Genomic DNA, 22,290 nt, shown 5'->3' with positions numbered 1-22,290 from the left:
GCGGACTCTTGCCTGCCGTAATGTGGGGATTTCATGTATCAAGGGCATTGCGGAGTGTGGCATAATATGGTGCAGGGGGCATTACTGTGTGGGGCTTAAGATGGTTGAATTTTTATTTCCCTATGGTGGGCGTGATCTGTTGGTACACGGTCAAATACTGGGGTTTGAGGTAGTTTTTTCAGATGAGGCACGCCCATTAAAATGAGGCCAGCACATTTAAATAATGAGGACACGCCCCCTTGCCGGGGGGATGCTGGCGACACATTAAGGGATGCGTTTTTGGGGTAGATAGATATATATAGAGATATAGAGATATATATATATATATATATATATATAGATATATAGATAGATAGATAGATAGTATTTTTAGGCTTTTTGTATGTGACGGTTGTATTTTGTCGGCTAATTGTGTTATTTTATGTTCAACCAGCAATGTCATCTGCGGAGTACCGCCAATTCTGGTCAGGATTCATTGATCTGTACCGTCAGAACGAGTGCCTGTGGCGTGTCAGGAGCCCGGACTATGCCAACAGAATCAAGCGGAATCGGGCATATCAGCAGCTTATTGAGTACAGTAGAGGCAAAAACTCTGATGTTGATGTCGATTGGGTGAAGAAAAAAATTTCAAATTTCCGAACAGTGTTCGTGAAGGAACGCAAGAAGGTGCAAGATTCACAGCGATCCGGAGCCGGGACTGATGAGGTCTATAAACCGACGCTGTGGTACTATGACCAAATTCAGTTCATTATAAAGCAAGAGGCGCGGGTAAGGTCACGGGACGCTCTAGATCCAGAGTCTCCAGTTCTTGTCGAAGAGGAGGCCCAGGAGAGTCTGGATCTGGTAAGTACACACACATTTGTTTCATATGCCACCCACCAATTTTGACATAGACCTAATTTTTGTTTTTCTTATATTGCAGGATGCTACCCCGGAGCTGGAGGTGGAGCCTACCACAGGCCAAGGGGCAGAAGTGGAGGAGACGGTAGCGGAGCCGGTGGCACCCCCACAGGCGCGCCCAGGAAGACCGAGGCGCACGGCAAGGAGGACCACTTCTGCACCCTTTAGCACCCCCTCTGGCTCCCAGCAGTTTTTTCAACGCGCTGAGGAGGTTTTGCATAGGCCCCCGGATGCCGAACAACAATTTGGCAATTTTATTGCATCGGAAATGCGCCTGATGACGGATGATCAAAAATTCATCGTCCAACGGTTAGTCAATGAGATTGTCTCACGTGGCAGGCGCCAAACACTGGTGTCGGCATGTGAGATAGTGCCAACTGACCCTTGGTATCACCCAAATTTGTCCCGTCCCCCCTTCCCAAACAACCCCCCCATGGAGCATGCGCCGGTAAACCCCCCTCAGCAACCGTATTTTTTTCCGTCGGGAGCCACACAGCCCAGCCCCTCCCCCCAATCTAGCACCTCGTCCAGTGGCATGTACTCTGACATGCAGAGTACACAGTCCTCTGTGCTGGGCGACCCACGCTTTTTTCATTTATAATTAGTTTTTTGGACCCGGTTTTTTTGTTTTGTTAGAAAAATCTGCTGGTGACCTTATCCTACGCTCTTGCTCAAAGTGAACTGTATTGAGGTCATTAGTACTGCAGCGTCGGTTTTGTGTCCTCACTGTCCCGGACTACGGATCGTTGTAAAGACTGCACTTCTTGTGTTCCTTCAAGACTGTTTGGAAATTTGATGATGTTCTTCACCCAAGGCAAAATTGCACTGTTTACCTCTACTGTACTCGGATATGCCCGTTTCCTGTTCTGTTGGCATAGTCCCTGTCCAAAGGCACTCGTTCTCATGGTACAGCTTATGAATCCTGGCCAGAGTTGGCGTTGGCATTTAATATTTTTATAAATTTTACGAAAAAACAAACTGTGTGGTGTATTTTTTTAAAAAGGTAAAGGGGCTTATATTGTGTTATCGGCAGGTAGTAAAAACTACAAGTCCCAGCAAGCCTCCCCACATGCTGGTACTTGGAGAACCACAAGTACCAGCATGCAGAGAATTAAAAGGCCTGCTGGTACCTATAGTTCCACAACAAAAGAAATACCCCAAGAAAGACAAAACACACACACCGTGAAGGTAAAAGTTTATTGACACACACACCAACACACTCGCACATACTTACCTAGTGTCCCATGCAGCCCCTCGGTCCTCTTGTCCATGTAGAATCCATAGGTTCACTGGAAAAAAATGTCAACAAAAATCAGCCACAGAGCAGAAATGCACTGTTTTAAAAATGTCTGACAGTCGAAAAAGACACTCCCCCCAACCCTGTAATGCCATCCCACTATTATAATGAGATAGTCAAAATCTCACATAAGCCGAAATCTCACATAAGCCAAAATCTCACATAAGCCAAAATCTTAAGCACACAAGCACAGATCTCAAGAAAAGTTAGTCAAAATCTGTCCTATCTGGCCTCCAGGGAGTTCAAGGGAAATCTCAAGAAAAAATAGGACATAGCAAGGATCTCACCGTGTGTACACACCCTAAGATCAATGAAAATTGACCTTCAGTGAATATACCCCCAGTGTATTAACTGCAAGCCATTTATCAAGTTTGTCTTGAAGGAATTAGGTACAGTACCTACAGTATGGGTGGACCTCTTGATAAAAAAGCACCATTTTCAAAAAATGTCCTGATTCTATATGTCTTTGATGTTGGCCTTTTCCTTGAATATAAAAATATTGCAATTACCCTATTAGAAAAACCTTGGCATTTAAAATATTTCTTCTACGTCACCATGCTGCTAGTCTCCAGAACCTTGGGTTTGGATGGTTTATTAGGTCTTGGTAGATCAGATTTGGCTGTTGCGAAAAGAACCATGGATTCTTCCCCACTAGCTGTAAAACCTGATCTGCGGTATCAAAAGGGTTGTATTGCTTTTACTGTTACCCTGTCCCTCCTTATTTTCTTTAATATTTGAGGGATCATGAACACTGGTGGAAACACATAGCCCAGACAGAATTGCCATATTACTGGGAAGGCATCCATGGCCTCTGCTTGGGATGCAGTCAAAATGCCGGTGGTCTGGATCCCGACGTTCAGGAGACCGATGCTGGAATCCTGACAGCTGAGATTTTGCCGACAGCATGCATCCCGACACTTCTCCTATTTCCCACCCGGTTGGTGGGTCCGCACCACCAACCGAGTGGGAATAGAACCTGTAGTGAACGAAGCTCTCCACCGGGCCCACAAGGCATCACTGTCAGTATTCCGGCAGATGGGATGCCACTAGGGATCCCTAAAATTGGCCGGGATACAATCCTGGGATGGGAGCTTCCATTCCCGGGGATTTCGGGATTGGTCAGCAACCTATTTTTAGTTATATTGGGTAGTGTTGAGCATCCTCAGGATACTCAGACGCTGCCCGGTTCCCTCTGCTCACATCCCCCGGCTTTGGTGGTGAGATCCGGTGGCTGCTTTATGCCACTCTGCGCAGCCGCAGACCTCACTGCCGAACTGCCCGCCCAGCCAATGCCCGGTGAGATTTTTGTGAGTTATATGACTTAACCTGGGCAGGGTGGGATGGGACACTGATATGCTCCAATCCCGGGAATCCCGAGATTGAATATTTTTCAATCCCAATTACCAGGATTGATAAAAATGGCCTGAGATTGGCCACCCTAGATGCCACTGTCAGGATATTGACAGCCGGCATTCCATCAGCTGGAATATCATAACGGACCTCTCTGCTCTATATGCATAGCTTAAAACCACCTTGTCTTGGCATTTTGTGGTATCATGAGGTCCACTTGCAGATGGCCCCACTTTTCTACTAATTTGTGAAAAAAAATTGTTCAGTACCCACTCTCCTAGGTGTAAGATGTTTTGACTTACAGATTCTGCTCCGGTACTGATAGCGCCTGCTATATGATTTGCCTTCAGGCTTGCCAATTTGTTCTCGGTCTACAACAGTAGAGGCTGTACAGTGGGTGTGGTATGGAAGGTCGATAGTAACTAGGTCGACAGTGTCTATGTCGACCACTATTGGTCAACAGTAACTAGGTCAACAGGGTCTCTAGGTCGACAGGTCAAAAGGTCGACACGAGTTGTTAATGTGGTTTTTGTGTCATTTTCTCCGTACACTGACCGGGAACGCCGATTAGTGCACCGTGTTCCCTCGCATGGCTCGCTTCACTCGTCATGTTTCGAGCAAGGTACCTCACTCCGCTGCCACTGCACTCTGCACAGGTTACTATTCCCAATCGTAGTCCACATGGATCGTTAAGTATGAAAAAGTTCGAAAAAAGAAATAAATTGTGAAAAACTCATATCAACCTTTTGATCTGTTGACATAGAACATGTCGAAATAGAGACACTGCCGACCTAGAGACTGGATCCCCTGTACAGTACCTCCCTCATCATGTCGATCTAGAGACCGGATTCCCTGTACAGTACCTCCTTCATCATAGCATGGCTTTTTGTGCCCTCTTGAAGATTTATATAAGACACTACTGTCTAGTTGTCTGTGTGTTTTCTGATATGTTTACCTGTAATGAGATACTGGAAATATATGCATGCTTTGAGCACAACCTTTATTTTCCTTTATCAAGTGAAACTATTAATGTGGACTTTGACAATAAATGCGCAATTGATCTGCTCTACAGCACAAAGCACCACAGACATTCCAAACACATTGCTATTAGACACCACTCCATACTTGCCTAACCTCCCGGAAAGACCGGGAGGCTCCCGAAAATCGGGTGGCCCTCCCGGAAAGGTGGGCAAGTGTCCTGCTTTTTCTGGAAGCCCCCGCACTCCCCCTTGGCCGCCCACAGCAGGGAACGAGTGGGTGGTCCGAGGGGGATACTTTGACGTGATTTGCGCTGATTCGTGTCATCGTAGCTTTGCCCCCCAATGTACAGTGCCTGTTTTCTCGGCACTGTCAAGCGGGGGTGGGGCCACAATGACGCAAATATGGTGCCACACCCCCGGACCGCTCACTTTGCCCATTGACCACGCCCCTGGACTGCTCACATTGCCATCGGACACGCCCCCATTAGCCTTCCACGTTGCAGCCTCCAGGACGATGGTGCAGCAAGGTAGGCACCTATGCACGACTCCATTGATGAATTAGTAGAAACTAGAAAGTGGAGCTACTGTATTAGTGTTACCTTTGTATCAAAGTGAAGATAATCCTGCAGACATGTTTCATGGGGAAATATGGATTGAAAAGTACATGGCATGCTGATATTTGTTTTCACAGTCTTATGTTTTGATACATAACCCCTGTTTTGTGATGAGGTGAAAAATGTTTATAGTAGCTGGAGACATTCGGTAGCGGGGGAGCGTTATTGAGGAGTGTGCCCCAGTGCTTTCTCCTACTACTTTAAGCCAGGCAGTCACCTTTACCAAGATGGCTGCTGCAACCTTTACTGCGCTTGCTTAACCCCACATCAATGCACCATCTTACAGTATATGTGTGTAACTGTAATGTACCGCATGGAAGTGAGACACATTTTTCACTGGATGTCTTACTGCAGATATCAATATCATCATCATTACTACTGTCTCTGGTAACATAACTTCATACTCTGTGCCACAATCTGTTACTGCTAACTACCGCTGTTATGAACAAATATCCAAACCTGCATAAGGATAAACTGTTTGGCCTCAACCATTTCACATTCTACTTTTGCATAATGTCCAACATCAATATCACATATCAACATTTAAAGTCTTAGTGCTTTCTCCAGCATGTGTGCTATTTGCAGGAAAAAATAAATAAATAAAAAAATTAAAATAATAATAATAAATATATATATATATATATATATATATATATATAAAGTATCAAAAAAGAGCTTAAAAGCCATGTAATCAGAATATATTACCTGTTAGTTTTAAAAGTGAGCTGAAAACTACAGCAGGACGACGCTCATACAAGCTGAAACAAGCTTGGAACGCTGTGTACATTCCACTGAATGCGCTTCCGTGTAGTGGAATGCAATTCCCGCTCACGTGACCGGAAGTACCTGCACTCCATCACCCAGTGTATTTCTTATCAGTGGAGTGCATTATGCAAATAAACACCCAGCGGTTCCAACGAACAGTACGCCACAGTCTTATCTTGTTTCAGCTTGTATGAGATATTTTTATTAATGTGGGGGTGGATTTTTTGGTAATTGGGGGGTGGGTTATATGGGTATATAAGTGAGTAGCTTCCTCTGTGTTATTATCTTGACAAAGGTGCCAGATGGGGTCAAAACTTTGATGGTTAATTTGTCATAATGATGGTCTGATCAATAAAACTTGTGCTCCCATTTATACTAAATTTACTTTGGAGTGGAATTGGAGTGAAATATATCTTTCTGACTTTCCCTCATTGGATGAAACCCCAGCAAAGGAATACAAAACGTGAGTGTGGACTAAGCTTGAACGATAAAAATATGTGTATATATATATATATATATATATATATCTATCTATCAATGTCCATGGGTACAGACGAGGCGGGACTCCATTGGCTTTGTTTAAAGATTACATTTTAATGCTTTATGGCCAATGTTTCAAGGCTCTAAAGCTTTTTCATCAGGGCGTGACAGAACAAAGTATACAAAAACAACATTCCTTATATAGGGATATAATCCTGTGGTGTTCCGGTGTTCTCCTGGCTCCCACCGCCGTCAGGTAGTCGCGTACGTGTTGCATCATAGAGGCGCGTCCACCAGTGGTGCGGCATGCTGGGAAATTTCAGTGGCCGCTGGGAACGTTGTCAGGGTAACAGACACTATAGGACTGTTACCATGGGGACCGCTGTGTGCTATTGATACACCCGGACACTATCAGGGGACAGGAGTCGTAGAACATCGTCTGGTTATCAGTGGTCATGCGTCATGTGGGTACAAAGTATATTCACTCTCATAGTGCAGTAATTTGTAAGGAGTTTATTTGTACTGAAAACACACAATTAACAAAGGTAAAATCTTACATTCAGTACGGTAAATTGAAGAAAAGTGCTGGTGCAGCGTCAGCCTCTACATGTTTCATCACTTATGACCACATAGATGTGGCTGGTTTTCATTATATATATATATATATATATATATGTACACACACACACACACACACACACACACACACACACACACACACACACACACACACACACACACACACACACACAGTGAGAATGCTATCAACAATAGAAGTGTTAATAGTTTATTTTTATCAATTAACCAAATGTAAAGTGAATGAACAGGAGTGAAATCTAAATCAAATCAATATTGGTGTGACCAACCTTTGCCTTCAATACAGCATAAATTCTTCTAGGTTCTTTTAGGTCCTCCCTGGGCACGGGGGTAGCAGCAGCCCCCTACTAAATGTAAGTAGGAGCCTCTGCTGAAATTAAACAATATACAGATGCAGCCTCCGTTATCTTAGCGGTTTCTCCGCCTAAACTGAGGTTTAGTCGCACCTAGGCGATAGCTTAGGTATCTAAGTTTATGCAAGGACATGCGTGTTGAGGCAAGACTACATACTCAGCATGCAATACACATCTCCACCACTGCGTGGCTAATGCTCCACTAATCCAGTACTTTAGAGCGAATAGTGGCGGATTGATCTACAAGCTCTAGCAAATGGTCAGTGACAAATGTACATACTGAATACTGTACACACAGACCAATGGTCAGACGGAGAGAGTAAAGAAAAAAAAGTTTATAGAGACGCAAATGAACATGTTAAAAACACTTGTCCTTTGCCGTGTTAGTATATATACAGACTCAGACGCAACAAATGTTTTAATAAAGCAATACTGTAGTTTATACAGATGCAAATCATGATATACTGTAGAACGTATTAGAAACTATGGCCCATTAACGATAGGGATAAAGTATGCTGTATTGTACTATATGAGCATCCAAGTCCCCTAAACAAAAAACCAATGGGAAGAGATCACTGCTTACAGTACATTTACACATGAGCTTGTGCATCTATAATGAGCCGTTGTGTCCGAGGGGTGAGGTGTGCCACTTCCCATGCTAAGAGTCCCGGGTTCGATTCCCAAAGTGCGATGAATTTTTTTTCTGACACTTTATTTTTTTTGTAATCTATAGTAATACACCTTCACATTCAATAGTAGTGTGCACACATATTTTACATAAATCAAGAAAAAGCTGCAGGAGCGTAACATTCCACTATACAGCGGCTATGGGGAAAAGCGAGCTCCATGCGCCGTATGGTACACTTACAGTACAGTAGCAGGTCAAACTCAATCACAGAGCGGGTTCACAAAAAGAATGCCACTCATGACCCAGCGCCTCACGGAAGCCCACAGCAACTGTATGGAGTGAGCGACAGCTTCGATTTTGCAAGAATCAGGGCAATACTAAAGGAGCGTCTATATACTAGTTCAAATATAATGTATACACAGCGGCAATGAGGTCTCGTAGAATGAGCAGTTAATAAAAATAATATTTTTTCTGACAGTTTATTAATTTTTTTGTCATCTATTGTAATAGTACCTTCACATTCAATAGAAACATCCACACAGAATTTACATAAATCATGGCAAAGCTTCATGAGCGTCTAATTCCTCCATCTAAAATACACCCGTAGACATATCAATAAATATAAAAATACAGTAGTGTATGCAGGTGCAACTACATAGAGCTCATTTATCCTCATAGCCACTGTGTATTTGCCCTGCTTTATGTAAAACTTGTGTGAATACTTTTATTGAATGTGAAGGTATAGTACAATAGATACAAAAAGAAAAAATGAATACAGGTTCAGGAAAAAATTAACATGCATTCGCACTTCAGAAATCGAACTCGGGACTCTAAGCATGGGAACCGGCACACTTCTCCACTCAAACACATCGCAGTATGACAGATGCATAAGCCCATTGGTTTTGATTATGCAGAAATGGCTACGGGATTTGGACACTCACATATCCCTAACATCAATAGACCATACTGTACCTGTAACACGTTAGTTTGCATCTGTCTGTACTGTACACTACTATTTTTAATGTGATGATTTCGGGACTTGGACGCTCACATATTCCTAACGTCAATGGACTATACTGTGGCTTTATCACGTTTGTTTGCATCTGTATATACTGTACTACTGTATTTGCATCTTTACACTGTAATATACTGTATGACATACTGTAGCATATTGTGGCGTAATGAGATGCACCAATAAAGAAGTTCTTATGCTGTAGTCTAGTATTGTATTTTAATGGAGACCTCACACATGCGCAATGGTGATTTTAAAAAGCGACATCTGGTGGATTATGGCAGGTATTACACTTAAAGGTAACGCCAAATGCTCTGTGCGCCTCCCTACAACTAGGCAAGCCTCCTTGCGCCCAGGCACGCTGCGTATGCCCGATCGCAACTAGCGCCTCAGCCAGCAAAGATAACGGAGGCTCCATCTGTACAACATAGCATACAGTGTAAAAAAGATGCATAATGCACCATTTATATATTTCCATAACAGGTACTCGAATTGAACTATTAATTTTAGAAATACTGAGAAAAAAAATTAATACCTTTAATAGAACCAAGCATGCATTAGAGAAAAAGTAAGAGATAACTAGAACCTTCCACTTTCTCTAAATTACTTGAGAAAGTGGATGGGAAAGGATAAGCCCAGGAGCACAAATCCCTAAATCAAATAAACATGTTACAAAACTACTGTATGAAATCTGTTTCTTCAGCCCAAGAGGTTGAAGTATTTGAAAAGTGTAAATCCATTTGGTTTCATGTTGTATCAGCAATGCATCTCTGTTTCCTCTATGTTTACTAGGTGGAATCCAATCAGTCATTTTTTACGAGGGTCATTTGTGGTAAAAAAAAGCTAGTAAAACACATTTACCGAACCGAACCCCCCCGAATTTCACGCTCCGAGTCCGGATTTGAGCCTGGCTCGGGTCTTACCATCATATTCGGAAACCAGAATGAGGCAAAACATCAGCATCCCGCTGTCGGATTCTTGCGGGATTTGGAGTCCATATAAACAGCTGCGTGTCACCGCCAGTTTCCCTCTAGTCCTGGAGAGTGTAGCGAGAGGACGTGTCTCCTCAGTGTCTGTGTGGGAAAGTGGCGTTGCACGTGGGGTGGCGACCTGCTCTTTTGTATCATTCCAGTGGTGCTGTCTTGTGCTGCATCGGTCCAGTGGTGATGTCTTGTGCTGCATCAGTCCAGTCACAGTAGTGGTGTCCTAAGCTGCCATAAGTCCATTGCTGCTGTATAAGTCCAGACCAGTGGTGCTGTCTTGTGCTGCATCAGTCCAGTGGTGGTGTCTTGTGATGCATCAGTCCAGTCACTCCGGTGATGATGTCCTGTGCTGCCATAAGTCCAGTGCTGCTGTATAAGTCCAGTCCAGTGGTGCTGTCTTGTGCTGTATCAGTCCAGTCACTCCAGTGGTGGTGTCCTGTGCTGCCATAAATCCAGTGGTGCTGTCCTGTGCTGTATGTTATTTACTCCAAATAAAGGGGTTATTAATATTTAATCCAAATCATTTTTACAGGGTTTGCCCCTTTGTGGTGTAGGGGTACGCTCACCTGTGCTGCATATTATTACAATAACTCCAAATAAAAGGGTTATTATTATTATCCAAATAATTTTTACAGGGTTTGCCCTGTGTGTGGTTTAGTGGTACGCTCGCCGGTGCTGCATATTATTATAATAACACCAAATAAAAGTTTATTATTATCCAAATCATTTTTACAGGGTTTGCCGTGTGTGTATGATTTAGGGGTATGCTCTCCTGTGCCGCATATCATTATATAACTCCAGAAAAATAATGGAGAACAAAAATTTGGAGGATAAAATAGTCAAGGATCAAGAACCACTTCCTCCTACTGCTGCTGTTGCTGCTGGGAGTCGATCGTCATCCCAGTGAAGTCGGAAGGCCACTTGTACTACATCAACTAAGCAATTGACTGTCCAACAGTCCTTTGCGAGGAAGATGAAATATGACAGCTGTCATCCTGTTGCAAAGTGGATAACTGAGGCCTTGACAGCTGTTAGTATTAGACATGTGTCTGGTATCCACCATTAATGCAGTGGGAATTAGACAATTGATGGAGGTAGTGTGTCGCCGGTACCAAATCCCATCTAAATTCCACTTCATTAGGAAAGCGATTCCCGGACTATCCAGGGACATTAAGAAAAGTGTCCTCAGTGTCCTGGAAAATGAGGATGTACCCAGTTTCCACTTAACCACGGACATGTGGACAAGTGGAGCAGGGCAAGCTAACGACTACATGACTGTGACAACCCAATGGGTAGATGTATTGCCTCCCGCAGCGATGACAGCAGCGGCACCAGTAGCAGCATCTTACAAACGCTAGCTCGTTCCTAGGCAGGCTACGCTGTGTATCACTGGTTTCCGTAAGAGGCACACTGCTGACAACCTCTTATGGAAACTGAGGGGCATTATTGCACAATGGCTTACCCCACTTAGACTCTCCTGGGGATTTGTGAAATCGGACAACACCACCAATATTGTGCGTGCATTACATCTGGGCAAATTACAGCACGTCCCATGCAATTAATTTGGTGGTGCAGAATTTTTTGAAAAATTACAGGGGCGTGCAGGAGATGCTGTCGTGGCCCGAAAAATTGCAGGCCACTTTTGACATTCAGCCACTCCGTGCCTCTCCTAGATGGGCCAGGTGTTTGTGCAGCCCACTTGGGTCACTTAGCTTAGTCCTTCCAGCTACCTCATTACACCTTTTTTCTTCTTTGCATTATGTGCTCTTTGAGGCCTAGTTTTTAAAAGTGCCATCTTGTCTGACACTGCAGTGCCACTCCTAGATGGGCCAGGTGTCTTTGTTGCCCACTTGGGTCGCTTAGCTTAGTCATCCATCGACCTCATTGCACCTCTTTTTGTTCTTTGCATTATGTGCTGTTTGGGGCCTAGTTTTGAAAGTGCCATCCTGTCTTCCACTGCAGTGCCACTCCTGGATGAGACAGGTGTTTGTGCCGCACACTTGTGTCCCTTAGCTTAGTCATCCAGCGACCTCGGTGCACCTATTTTTTACTTTGCATTATGTGCTCTTTGGGGCCTAGTTTTTAAAACTGCCATTCTGTCTGCCACTGCAGTGCCACTCCTAGATGGGCCAGCTTAGTCATCCAGTGACCTCTGTGCACCTCTTGTTTTTCTTTGCATTATGTGCTCTTTGGGGCCTAGTTTTTAAAACTGTCATCCTGTCTGCCACTGCAGTGACACTCCTCGATGGGCCAGGTGTTTGTGCCGCATACTTGTGTCGCTTAGCTTAGTCATCCAGTGACCTTGGTGTAACTATTTTTTTAATCTTTGCATTATGTGCTCTTTGGGGCCTGGTTTTTAAAACTGTCATCCTGTCTGCCACTGCAGTGCCACTCCTAGATGGGCCAGGTATTTGTGCCGCCCACTTGGGTCGCTTAGCTTAGTCACCCAGCGACCTCATTGCACTTCTTTTTCTTCTTTGCATTATGTGTGGTTTGGGGCCTAGTTTTTAAAAGTGACATCCTGTCTGACACTGCAGTGCCACTCCTAGATAGGCCAGGTGTTTGTGCCGCCCACTTGGGTCACTTAGCTTAGTCATCCAGCGACCTTGGTACAACCTTTTGGCCTAAAAACAATATTGTGAGGTGTTAAGTGTTCAGAAAAGACTGTAAATGAGTGGAAATTAATGTTATTGAGGTTAATAATACCGCAGGATCAACATTACCGCCAAATTCTGTGATTTTAGCTGTGTTTGTTTTTTTCAAAAATTATCCAGATCCAGAGCCAAAATCAACACCCGAAAGGGTGGTTTTGGCAAAACCAATCCAGATCCAAAACACGAGCGGATATCCAGATCCAAAACCAAAACACAAAAAGTGCCCGCTGCACATCTCTAATACCCCTTTCACACTGCATGCCGGATCCCACCCGGGAATTGGAAACGGGTCTTTCTCGGGTGGGATCCGACATTGGTCGCTGCTGCAGGCTTCCCCGACCCGGCAATATGCCGGGTGGGTTGCCATAGCAGCGGGTGGTGGAGCCAGCGGCAGAGGCGGCGCTGGGAGATCAGATCATCTCCGCACCGCCTCTCACTGTGTAGTAAACGGATCACGGGATGCATCGACCCGGGAGCCCGTTTACGCAGCCACTGACAAGGTATTCAACCCGGGTATAACACTGCTTTATTCCCGTGTTGAATTGTCGGGTCAGGCGACCTGGGATTTCGGCTATGCCCCTTTCACACCGCACGCTGACCTGTGTCGACCCGGCAATATGCTGGGTCGATACTGGGTTATTTTGCGGTGTGAAAGGGGTATAACTGAAATGTCCTTTTGCATGCATTTTTGATTGAGAGCCAGCAATCCCAGAACCCATCATGTACACAGATTTTTCATGTGCAATTTTAATGCAGAATGTTATTCACTCATTCCGTTGAGATGCCTACGGCCTCTGCAATCTCATGCATCTTCAGTCGGTGATCTTCCATAACAATATCATGGAGTCCGTAGCATGATTCGTCTTCAGTGCAGATTCAGCCACATGTAAATTCTTTTATCCACAAATAGAAGGTCTTCAATTCAGGAGCAGAATTCCCATGAACTTCATCTAACTCTGCTTTGATCTGCGCTGCTGTCCACTTCTTTAAATAAAGGTGTTTTATTACTGCACGGAATTCTTATTTGTTCATTTATTTTTTTTCATCACTTCTGGCTGCAATTTGGCCTGGGGGGAAGGTTAGAAGAGTGGAACTTTTCAGAAATCACTTCACCAAAGGGATTGTGGCATCATCTCATAGAAATGGATCACACTTATTAAAGTGTCTAGCAACTGGTTGTTCACCCATTTTGCTATCCATATCCTTGCCCTTATAGCTAATCTAATTCTTGATCTGTGGGCTGCCACTTTTTCTTTAAAACAGCTAGTGCAGTGTTTCCCAACCGCGGTCCTCAAGGCACACTAACAGTCCTGGTTTTAGTGATATCCAGGCTTGAATACAGGTGACTTAATTAGTACCTCGGTTATTTGGATTTAACCATCTGTGCTGAAGCCTGATTATCACTAAAACCTGCACTGTTGGTGTGCCTTGAGGACCGCGGTTGGGAATGCCTGAGCTAGTGGTTTTGCTCATATGAAACTAGACACAAGGGCATCTAATGTAATAAATCACATGGGTACTTGTGCAGGTAAGCGTATAACGAATATTAAAGCTGCGTATAACGAATATTAAAGCTCTTGCCTGATTTAGGATGGAAGAACTTATCTCACATTTCTAAATACCTGCAGGTAGTGCAATTGATGCACCTATAATTACCTGGTTTCCTAGTTAAAAAGTTCATAAGTGGCTTAGATTTAAAACCAGTAATATAATTATGCACTACAATGTCTTTTATATTGGGACTTCTGCGGTATTGAGATAATAGATTTTTGAAATACAATGTCTTTTATATTGGGACTTCTGCGGTATTGAGATAATAGATTTTTGAAAATAGACTCTGAGTTGGTCATGCATTGATTATGCCAAATCTGTTTGTTCTTTTCTGATTTCATACAACTACCAATTGGTGACTGATCCCTGGAGCGCAGCAAAGCCCTTTCCTTGGCTTATTTAAGTAATTTTGGATGATATATTCTGATAAGGAACTTGTTCAGCATCAGATCCATCTGTTGCTCTGCATCCTGGTGTTCACTGCATTAATCTGAAATCTGCAGGAATTGTGAATAATGTACAGATGTGTCCTCACATATCTTTCCTCAATACGCGACGCAGTTGAAGATGCCCAGCGTGAGGACCTGTCAGGTCCTGTGCAAATCTTCTAGTGTCAAGCATTTATTTTTGCTGAAAATGTTTTATTTGCATCATTATGTAAATAAGTCGCACAAGAAGACTCTGATGATTAAAATTATATTTGACAGCGGCTGTATCTGCATACAAAATACTATGCTACAGCATTTCGTATGCAGATAGAGACATGGTCGCACACAGAATATAGGCATGCCGCATATTTTAATCAGGCATGCTGCATATCCTTTTTAATCTACATAAACTGCTTGTGCATTCTATTCGCATCGTTTTGCGAATCAGATCTATTTAATAGAAGAAGTTACACAAATGCTCAGCACTACAGATTCACACCACAGCACAACGTAACTAGAAGGGCTGTTTAACATGCAGGGAAGCTAGAAGATGTACAGTAAGTGGACACAGCTGTAGCCCATGTTTCAGTGAAGGTGGGTGATAACTAGTAGCTTGGAGATATCCACCACCTTGTGAAACACACTGTTGTTTATCTGAAAATCCTGTATGGTAACCAAGACATCCAAACAGTGGATAGTAGAGTCACTATATTCCTACATAAATTTTATTTTGTCATCCTTTAGATTAATGTTACTCAGGAAGTCCTTCAGATCTTGTTCTGGACAATGCCAGAATAGACAAATATCATCAGTATAGCGACAATAATAAGCTCTTTTCAATAGAAAATATAAATGTGTTCGCAAAACTGGGTGCGACACATGAACCCATAGCACATTCTACGAGTTGAAGGTATTATCCACCATCAAAGGTAAAAAAAAATCTTTTTAGTGTAAATTTCATCAACTGGAGGTAGAAATCCAAGTCAGTACTTTTATAATTGGGATTGTTGCTCAGTAGTAGCCGGAGTGCAAGTAGACCTCTTTGATGCAGGATACTCATATATAAACTTATAACGTCTATTGTACACATCCAATTCTTGGGAAGGAGAGGTGACAACTCTTGCATTTATAGAATGAATGTAGTGGTATCCTTAAGAAAATTAGGAGAATAATATTGCAATGAAGTGAATTATATCTTACTTCAAGACATGGTATTGGAAGTAAACCGCGCTCTATGTTGGTAAGTTGATAATAGCAGCTTCGTTTAAATAAAAGATAATAGGATTTTGGTACTTACCAGGTAAATCCTTTTCTTTGAATCCATAGCGGTCACTGGAGTACTCTTGGGATATGGACGGTGCGTTAGCAGGAATAGGCACATTTAAATATTTAAATGTGTAACCATCCTCCCCCTCCATACTCCCAAGTACATCAGTGTTTTTTACTGAGCCGAACAGGAGCGAAAGAGAGGATGAACAATGGAGAATTACATATAACATTATAACATAACGGACAACTATAAAGTTGACACTACAATAGCTAACAATCACCATAACATTTGAACAAGTCGGTGAGAATGTGTTACCATAAGGTTCACTGAACTGACCACAGACCATGTGAAACAGCTCTGGGCGGGCGTCCAGTGACCCCTATGGATTCAAAGAAACGGATTTACCTGGTAAGTACCAAAATCCTATTTTCTTTTTCATCCACTAGGGGTCACTGGAGTACTCTTGGGATGTACCAAAGTTTCCCCCTTGGGCGGGAGAGCTGTTTGACACCTGCAACACCAAGCGGCCAAAGCTAGATGCTGCTGCCGCAAATGTATCAAACTTATAACAGTGCCCAAACGTGTGCACTGAAGACCATGTCGCCGCATGGCACAGTTGCATCGTAGAAGCTCCACGACCTGCTGCCCATGACGGTTCCACTGAACGTGTGGAATGAGCTAAAACTGATGTAGGCGGATGTAGCCTAGCATAAAAGTACGTCTGACGTATGGTCAGCTTAAGCCATCTGGCCAAGGTCTGCTTGGAAGCTGGCCAACCCATCTAGACTGCATCATACAGAACAAACACTGTATCCGTTTTATGTACGGTTGATGTTCGGGCTACATTGACGCGTAGTGCGTGTACCACATCCAAAGTAGCTGGAGTTCCTGAACCTTCTGATAACATAGGAACTACGACTGGTTGATTTATGTGAAACTACCTTTGGTAGGAAAGCGGGATTCGTCCGAAGTTTCGCTCTATCATCATGAAACACCAGATACGGTGGCTTGCATGACAAGGCACCCAATTCTGAAACTCGCCTCACTGAAGCTAAGGCTAAGAGAAAAACTGTGCTCCAAGTGACAAACTTAACGTCCATTTGTTGTAAGTGTTCAACAATTGAAGACTGTAAAAAAAAACAAAATCTAAACTAGATTCAAGTCCCATGGCGCTGTAGGTGGTATAAATGGAGGTTGAACTATGAGAATACCTTGCAGGAAAATGTGAACTGTTGGCAAAAGGACCAAACGCCTTTGAAAGTAAATTGATAATGCAGAAACCTGCACCTTTAGTGCAGACAAAAGTAGTCCTCCATCTAAACCTGTCTGTAAAAAATAGCAAAAGACGGGATAACTATAAAGATGTCGGAAAATTCCGAGCTTCACACCACCCTATAAGCACGTCAAAACCTGATGAGCTGCTGTAACTGTCTTTCTAGCATGTAACATAGTTGGTATAACTGATTCTGGAATGCCCTCTTGTCTCAAGAGTGCAGTTTCAATAGCCACCCGTCAAACGCAGCCGCGCTAAATCGGGGTACAGGAACAGACCCTGTTGCAGCAGGTCTGGATGTAGCAGGAGCGTACATGGGTCATCTGCAAGTAGACCGCGGAGATCAGAGAACCACGCTCTCCAAGGCCAATGAGGTTCCACTAGTATGACTATTGTGGACTCTCATATGATCCGCTGTAGCAACCGAGGAAGTAGCAGAAATGGTGGAAACAGATACACGAGGCTGTACGGCCACGTGATTGTGAGAGCATCCACTGCCACTGCCTTTGGATCTCTTGTTCTGGACACATACTGAGTTGTTTGATGATTGTGGAGAGATGCCATTAGATCCACCTATGGGTAACCCCACCACTGGACCAACATCTGGAACACTTCTGGATGTAAAGGCCATTTACCTGGATGAAAATCCTGACGACTGAGATAATCTGCTTCCCAGTTGTCCACTTATGGAATAAACACTGCCGACAATATCACCTGGTGATGTTCGGCCTAATTGAGGATTCGAGCAATCTTTCGCATGGGCATGCTCATTCGAGTCCCTCCTTGTTTGTTGATGTATTTGTCTGCCATCACGTTATCCGACTGAACCAGAACAGTCTGAGATTGGAGTAAGTGAACTGCCTTGTGCAGTGCGTTGTAAAATGGCCTGAATGCCAGGACATTTATTGGCAGTAATATTTCTTGGTCTGACCCTAGACCCTGAAGCTAACAATGGAAGACCACTGCTCCCCAACCTTGGAGACTTGCATCCGTCATCAGAATTATCCAATTCCAGACTCCGACTCTTCACCTGTGGTGATATTTTGTATGAGCCACTAGAGTAGTGATACCCTGGCCCTTAAATGAGAGCCTGACCACTGTGTGAGAAAATCCAGGCAAAAAGGATGTGAATAAAATTATCCGAACTGGAGTGCTTGGAAAGAAGCCAACATCTTCCTAACAGTCGAATGCACAAATGCAAGCTGACTGTCCGTGGTTGAACACTAGCTGTACTAAATGACGAATACTTTGTGCGTTCTTGTCTGTCAGGTAATTGCATTGATCTACCGTATCCAGAATCATTCCTAGAATTAATGTTGAGACGGGACCAGGCTTGATATATTTGAGTAAACACAAAATGGACAATGGTTAATGTCACCAATCTAGATAGGAAAACCCTTTTGGAGAGCAGAGACAATTTAGAAACAACTAATAAGTTTGAGTACATAACAGGCTTTAATGTACAGCATAAAACTCTAGAAAAATCCTTCAGAAAACACTGGGGAGTTCTTAAGAAAGACCCCATTTTGAAGGAAGTACTGCCTGAACATCCCATTTTTATATATAAAAAGGCCCCCAATCTTTGGAACTCCCTGGTAAGAAGTGACCTTCCGCCAATTTAAAAGGAAGGTATTAGGAGTACTAAGGGATTCCACAGGTGTGGTTCCTGCATTGGCTGCAGGGAAATTACAACAGACAGTGGAAAGAAATGAGAAAATCTTAATATTAATGGAACAACGCATAAAATACGGGATCACATGTAATGTAAAAAATGTGGTTTATGCTATCGAATGTTCGATCAGACGAACATCGAGGCAACTCAAAATACGGGTGGGAGAACATCTCAGGAACATTAGAAGAGGGCTGGACACTCGTGCATTGTCCAGTCACTTCAAAAAACACCATAATTGTGACCCTAAAAAGATCATTAGATTTGTAGGTATAAAGAGAGTAGAATGTGGCCGTCGGCAGAAAGATATATCAAAATGCCTGGCTAGGGTAGAGATGGAATTAATCTATAAATACAATACACTTATACCAACTGGGTTAAATTCAGATTTCGAACTCAAATGGTTCTTGTAGTAGACACTTTACTACCTTTCCTCTCTGGTAGATTCTATCACGTTTTTAGTCGCCTTCAGGTGATGTGTGTTAAGGAAATTTTTAAAGAAATTTTTAAATGTTTCCTTAGTTTTAGGGACATGTCTATGGATAGTTTTAGCACCTTTTTGATTATCCGTGTGTTTATATATATATATATTTTTTTCTGTTTATGATATTGACACATGATCATGTCTTTATGAATGTGTCACCATTTGTATAAGCAAAGCTATTTTTATTAACAGCGATATCATCCATAAGGATCACACACCACTAAACAAATATGAACTTTCTATGGACTGTAAGGGATGCTGCCCCAGGAGCAGTTGATATAATCTACAGACGCTGCGGTTGCCCGGTAACAGCACTATCCGCCCGGACGGGATAACATTTGATACGATCTGTACAAGCTGTGGTTACCTGGCAACAAGGCTATCTGCCCGGAAGTGATGACTAGTCTGTGACCAACGAAGGGCGGAAGTGACGAGAATCTCTTGACTGGTTAAGGGCGGAAGTGCCCGCACAGTAAGGACAATGGCACTTGGGAGATCGGGAAAAGGCGGTCTCGTGAGATGACACACGGGGGACTGCTGAAAATCTTTACCCTGCATCATGCGATTGGACACTGGAAGTGGTTGTTATGGGAACCGTTACTAACATTATGGGGGCGGCCATTTTTCATTCAGGTGCTGTCACTAAGAATTAGAAAACTGACTTTTCATTGGTGGATGTGTAAATAGATTGGTTTTTCTGAGGGAGACACACTTACCTTGAAAAAGGGTCTGGAACAGACCTGAAACGCGTTGGTGCGGTGTGAGGGACCATCCTGACGACACCTGGTGGACGTAGTTATCGGATCCAGGGAGCTGAGAACCCGGGAGGCTAACTGGAACTATTACAACATCCATGCGATTTTGAGGATTTTTTAAGTTCTCTTAACGTCCGGTAATTACATCACCTTTGGCTGTTTAGGATTCTCCCCCACCATTTGTGTGTCTATTTTATGTTTGGATTTTATTGGATTATTCCACGTTTTATTCTGTTGTGTTTGTCATGTTAAATTAAAAAACGTTTGTGCACTATCCTGTCCTCATTTCCTCTGTTTCATGGCCATCCCAAGAGGGAATTAATCAAGAGGAGGAGCACTATAAAGAATACGGGTGGACCCATTTATTACATGCTGAAGACAAAAGTGGTTCACAGGAATGTATATTGCTGAAATTTCCTTTGATACTATATTTATTGTATTTGTGTGATTCCAACGTTTAGTTAGAGGAGCGCCACATATCAATTTCACCCATTTTCTGTTCCTTGATATATTTGAGGGTGACAAGCGAACTGTACTGAACTAGTACATTGTAAGTCATTAGGGCATTTTGAAGACGTATTTGTTAAGACGAAGCTTTGATGAGAAGGTTGTCTAAGTACAGAACTATTGTCACTACCACGGTCTGAGATGAGCTATCATCACAGACATCACTCTTGTGAATACCCGAGTATCTGATGAGAGGTCAAATGGTAGTGCCTGAAATTGTACTGCAAACGTTAAGTACGCCTGATGTGGTGATCCAATTGGATTGTGTAAGAATGCATTCTTGAGATCCAGCGAAATCACGAATTCCTGTGGCTTTATACCTGCAATCCCTGACCCCAGGGATTCCATTGTGAATTTGTAGTAATTGACGTACCGATTGAACCCCTTTAGATTCCATATCTGTCTGACAGAGCCATCCGGCTTTGGTACTACAAAAGACAGGAATATAATCTTGACCTTGTTGGTAAACTGGAATCAAACTGCTGATCTACGATCAATTGAATCACGGTCTGCAGAACGGCCTTTTGTCTTCTGACATAGGCAGATCTGTCTTGAAAAACCGCATAGGTGATAGACAATCTAACCCGAAATTGCGGATCCACCCAGTTGTGGATGTTCTGAAACCATGCCAAGCGAAATGTTTGAAGGCGTGCCTCCACAACTGAAGATCCTGTCATGCCACTGGTTTGTCAGCTGGTTCTCTTGAAGACGGTTGGTGGTTAACTGAAACCCACATGTACTCTGTATGGTTGGTCCTTGAGTCCAGCCTTTAAAAGTACTGAGGTCTAAAAGATTTGAATGCTGGTTTCTTTTAAGAACTGGTGCGGCAACGGTAGGAAGTATATCCCCCAGTAGCCTAAGAAATAAATTTGCCCCATGCAGGACCAAATCTCATAACGCCAGTATAAGGCGACATTTCTATGCTTCGTTTTGACTGAGGGAGATAGATGTATTGAGCTTAAGCAGTATCAGCCATTTTGTTATGTAGCAGCCATGATGTAGTGAAGAAGTATGCTTTACTGAGAAATCATAATAATGCTGACATTTTTACAGTTAGGACGTTCTGTGAGAAACAAGGTCATAGCTATAAGTCTTGAAAACATGTTATTCGGCAGTTTGTCTTGTGTTTAGACTTCTCTTGAAGGACACAATGCAGGGGGTTAGCTACAGAGGGTTTCTGGGAAGAGATGCATTTTGTTATACTTTGTGACGTATATCAGTTTTTCATGAAAGTAACTTTCTGCTATATAATGTCATGTTGAATAAAGTAGCTTCACTCTCATTTTGTGGACATAACTGCATGTGTTGTCTGCTTCCTGGGATTCCCAATCGATTGGTAAAAAAACGGTATCATACAGACAATTGAAGGGTCTTGATAGAAGGAGGTTTATCTCTAACAGTTACATGGGGGCTCTTGTTCCGGGATCTATGAGCTTATCGATATCAGATGACGATGCAACTGCTGGATGTGTGCAACTACTGACATACCCGGGTAAGTAATCTGAAGATTGATCATTATATATCAACTTGATTACTCTGTCAGTACTTGTATACAGTCCTCTGGTCTGTTCATCTGCTGAGGTAAGCAATACTCGATCATTTGGACCCAATTGTCTGTTTGAAAAGCATTCATTATTTTTCTGTGTGCGCTGATAAAGATTATAAGTTTTCGTTTCACTGTTGTAAGGGAAAAATGTGGGGTGGTTTTATTTTAAAGTTCTAAGTTTCAGTTTCACTTTT

At 43.0% G+C, this 22,290-nt stretch overlaps 1 long non-coding RNA gene across 1 annotated transcript; it reads left to right on the top strand.

Moving 5' to 3' along the window:
- The first annotated feature begins 755 nt into the window (after positions 1-755).
- On the top strand, positions 756-1,878 carry LOC135051201 (uncharacterized). Its single transcript, XR_010242113.1, has 2 exons — positions 756-843; positions 923-1,878. It is a non-coding gene; the product is annotated as an uncharacterized LOC135051201 (long non-coding RNA).
- The last annotated feature ends 20,412 nt before the right edge of the window (positions 1,879-22,290 follow it).

Source organism: Pseudophryne corroboree, chromosome 2, assembly GCF_028390025.1.
Source record: "Pseudophryne corroboree isolate aPseCor3 chromosome 2, aPseCor3.hap2, whole genome shotgun sequence".
NCBI classification, from domain to species: Eukaryota; Metazoa; Chordata; class Amphibia; order Anura; family Myobatrachidae; genus Pseudophryne; species Pseudophryne corroboree.
Note: the sequence above shows the minus strand (reverse complement) of the source record. Positions and strands in the feature narration are given on the sequence as shown.